General features: G+C 46.3%; 1 protein-coding gene across 5 annotated transcripts in view; it reads left to right on the top strand.

Annotated features, from left to right (window-relative positions):
- Nucleotides 1-4,483, top strand: part of Shtn1 (shootin 1) — a 99,509-nt gene that overhangs the window by 90,127 nt on the left and 4,899 nt on the right. The gene's annotated exons all lie outside the window — the stretch shown is intronic.

The following is a 4,483-nucleotide window of genomic DNA, read 5'->3' on the forward strand; positions in this document are numbered from 1 at the left end:
GTAATGTTCAAAATGTCCCACCTTTATATTATCAGTAAAATTAAGCTTGAGTGATATGCAGAATTTGCATGAAATAAGCATTTCCCCCTTCATTTCATGAGCTTTGATTGTATTCAATTGAGCTCAGAACCATGTCGATTAGGGCTCTTTTGGGCATTAGTTAATTTGAATTGCAGTCGAAATGTTAGCTCGAATGTTGTTGAATATAATTGGAACGTGGAAAGTTGATTTTGAAAGGAATTTCATTGAATGCAAACAATGATGTGCTTTTTAAAAATTAGAATGCTGCGCTTTCCTCTCTTGTGACAGTTTGAGAAATCACCAAATCCTTTTATCAAGTTCAGCTTTGGCAGAACCATTTGCAGTTGTTCTGATTCTTCTGGTACTGGTAGGCTTCGGAGTCAGGTCTTTCCTTTTGCCAGCAAGGAGCCCCGCCTGCCAGAGGCCCACATCCTGGCTCTCCTGCAGTTGGGAACAGTAGCTGCTTTCTAAAAGGGCACCCACGTTGTACTTGGGTGTGAGGCTTTGTAGGGTAGATTGGTATATTGTGTCCTCACTTTTATTTTGCTTGTTGGTTTTTGTTTTTGTCTCAAAATCACCTTTGAGCACATGGTCTAAAATGACTCATGAAAAATAATCTGTTTGAATGGACCATAAATGACTGCCAGTATGTTGTAGCAAGAAAAAGTATTGGCCAGGAAATCAGGATTCCAGAGTCTTTGTCCTTTACCCATTGTTAACAAGTGTGTGCTATTGGACAAATCATTTCACCTCACTCTTCTGGAGTCTTCTCCTGACAAGTAACAGACTTAGACTAGCTCACATCAGTGATCTCTTCTGGCCAGAGCGTCCCAGGGTTGAAGTCTGACTTCCTACCACCAATAACGTGTAAGTTTTACTTGCAGACTTGGCTGCATATGGGAGGAGGGCTGCCATTACTTTTCATGAATACTGACTTGTCATTGCTTATTTTTGGTCAGTGTCTTTAGTTGCTGTATTAAAGTAGAAAAAAATGAAAAGAATAGTAGTCAAGCACATTCCCTATTGGATTGCTGCAGTTGTGCTTCCAGGATTTCTGTTTGGGCAAGAAGCTTAGACTTATCCCTCTAGAACTGCCACTGTGGCTGCCTTGAACAAGAGCCTGGGTTCGGCACTGTCCCTGAAGGGACAGCTCTCTCGCTGTCCCATAGGGTGGGATAGAATAGAATGAGGCACAGGAAGGCCCCTCATTCCAGAAGGAACCTTGGGCAGCTCCCCAGGGAAACAAAGAATGGGCCTAATGATATCAAACCAGGGGGAGTCCAAACTGCAGAGGAAAGAAAAACAAACCAAGGGATAGCCTGAGGGGTGGACTATTTTTTCACAGATCTGAAAGACGCAGATGTAAATGGGAGTTTAGAAGGAAATAAATCCATAAAGAGGCTAGAATAAGCCTGTGGTATCCATGCCACAGGAGAAGATGCCTTTGGGAAACAGCATGGTGCTTGTGGACGAGGCAGGAGATGGGAGCCAGTGCCCGACTCTTACCCTGACTGCTGCTGCTGAGCTGTGTGGTGTAGGCCAGGCTCTCCTCTCTTCTGCACACCTTGTCATCTTCATTGCAGGACAGATGAGACTACAGGATTGCCCCAGTCCCTTTCTGCTTTAACACACTGGGGTTCCAAGGCAGTGGTCATTATCCTTGAAAAAACATTTTTTCTGCTTCAGTGAAGATTCAGAGAAATTGCGCACTGTGCCTCATTCAGTGACAGCTAACAGAGGGTTTCTCAGACTGGCCCACAAGTGACCTAGGAGGCTAACCTGGAGTTGCGAAGCTAACTTCAGGACAGATGAATGGTTCTCTGGACTGAGATGATTCCAGGACAGTTGCAGTTTGACAGTACAAGGTTTCTGAGTTCAATCAACCTTTTCCTTTTTGCCATTGTGGAGACTTGAGAGCACTGCCTGCAGTGTTTATCTCCCAGCTGCTGACGACAGCTTTCTCTAAGGATAGTTCACCTGCAGATACACAGGACATGAAAACCTCCATGTTCTGCCAAAGTGATGAAGGTTGGTATGGGTTCATGGAAGTTGCCCACCCAGAATGCCAAATGAGACAAATACCTCCTTTGCATGCTTTGAGTGGACTGGCTGGCTTTTGTAGCAGAGGTCTCAGACTTAATCTGGTGGAGTCAGACCAGACTTGACCTGCAGACTTCATTGTGGCTTTCGTGGAAACCTAAGCTAGGCTGCAGCTTTGCTTCCTAGAATTTGCTTACCCATTCCATTTGTTTCCAGAATTGGCCAGAAGAGAAATTTGCATGAGATTTAAATGGCAGAAGTGAAGTTGTCATCCTTAAAATGAGCTTTTTTTTTAGCTGTGAAGGTCTGTATGGGGAAGGCTCTGGTGGAGCCCATGCGCAGTGTCATTGATGTGCTAGCATACCTAACTGGCATGTGGCAGTGGCTGGCCCTTGGTTTCTCCAGCTCTACCAACTTCCTCCTCAGCTCCTCCACATCCTGGGGCCAGGTGCATGTGCAAGCTTATCCTGCAGGTGTGTGCATCATCAGGATCAATGCTTGTGGGTGACAGATGCATCTCTAATTTGTCCTCAGTCTCTGCCACTTTAAAGCCATCCCCCCACCCCAGGCCCCCAATTTCCAGAATAGCTGATTTCAGGGCCTGCATCACATGCCAAGGTAAAAGACTCTTATGGACTGTCTGCTAGCGCCCCCCGCGGCCTAAGGTCTAATTCCTGTGATAGATTCTTCACATCACTTAGTTCTGCTTCTCTCATCAGCATTTACATGTTGCCTGGGTCAGAGAAAGTCAAAATGGTGCCAGTGGGGAAACTACATCCCATACTGATCCCCAGAGCATAGTAGCGTATGTCTCAAAAAGTGACTTGTTGTTCAACACAGATGGACAATGTCATGATGGTGCAGATGAAGGATCTGTCCACCCTGCAGCAAGGCCCATCCTCCTGGGTCCCTGATGATCTCTTTGATCTCACCACCCCCAAGGAATACAAACTCACATGTTACTCATGTATGATGATAGCCAAGCCATGTGGTTAATATAACCCAGTGGCCACAGAGAATGATTTCCAAGCCTTTGATAAAAATGTGGTCCTTGGGTTTTAGTGTTTTGTGCCTGTGAATGGGTCAGGCAGGCTACTTTCTCTTGTAGTGGATCATTTTTTCTGTTGTTTTTGTTGTATAGGAGAGATCTCCAACCATTCACACCAAACCTTGGTCTCTCTCTGTTCATTCTGCATCTTTGCTGGTTTGTTAGCATTTGTGCATTCGGTTATTCCAAAAATGATCTGTGCTAGGTGCACATAACTGAACACCCTCACCTTGTGGATGCTTGCATTCTATTGGAAGAGGCAGACATGAAACACCTACTAATTAACTGTGGTAAGTCCACCAAGGGAGAACTACTAGGTGGTAAGAGCGTCTGCCGGCCAATCCCACTGGCTCAAGAGGCCAGAATAGTGGGATCCAGCTCCTGAGGAGGGGCTGGCCAGCAGCTCCCCAGCACAGATCAGGCAGGACAGTGGAGTGTGGGCTAACAGCTAACACTGAGTTCTCTGAACAAAAGAGCTTAATTCTGGAACTGTCCAGGAGGACGAGAACAGTGTGGAGAGCCCAGCCCCACACCATGGCTGCCTCGACCTTCAGGCACCGTGCAGCAGCCCATGCCTCCCATGGGGACTCAGGCCAGAGCTTCTGAGGACTGGGTGCCAGCAGCCTGATTTCCAAGAGAAAACACTTGAGGGACACCTCGTTTCCACAAGGAAACTCACCCATCCAGCCCAAGAAGCAATAGTTTCATACATCAGAAAACAGATGGCTTCTGTGGGAAAATAAACTGCCTTGAAAATTCAGTCAGATTTCTCAAGGAGCTAGGTCCTCCTGGTTGGAGAAGTTGATGATGTCTTAGCATTTGAGCCTATTTCCTGAACTCTCTGATTCATCCCCTGCCACCCTTGAGGTCAGGTCTGTCCTTATTGGTAATGGCTGCAGCTGACACTCCTCACCTCTTCATGCAGTCTCCTTGCAGCTAATCTGCATGCAGCCAGCTGTACCCAGGGGCCAGAGTAGGTAGGGAGCAGACTGGCTCCTTCCAGCTAAGCAGGGCAGCAGGGAAGGGGTCTGGGCAGCAGGCCCTGGGGGGGATGCCCAAGGGATCCCTAAGCTTTGAACTTCCTGAGAAGAGCAAGCCATTAAGCAGGTAGGTGCTTTGGCTTTTTAACGCTCCTGTAGTTAATCGCTCTGACTCTTTCTGCCTTCCTCCTTCTGGCCTTGTGCTCCTAATATGTAATCTGATAGCTTCGTTATTATTTTTTCTTTAATGGCTGTCTTCTCAAAGACTGCTATGTGCATGTTGATTAAACTTGGAACGTTATAGTTTGTTGTTGTTGGTCTGAATTCAGAAATATGGAAGACAAATATTTTCTCTCTCTGCTTTTTATGTTTCTTTTTAACTCTTCATCCACAG

This window comes from Ictidomys tridecemlineatus, chromosome 1 (genome assembly GCF_052094955.1).
Source record: "Ictidomys tridecemlineatus isolate mIctTri1 chromosome 1, mIctTri1.hap1, whole genome shotgun sequence".
Lineage (NCBI taxonomy): Eukaryota > Metazoa > Chordata > Mammalia > Rodentia > Sciuridae > Ictidomys > Ictidomys tridecemlineatus.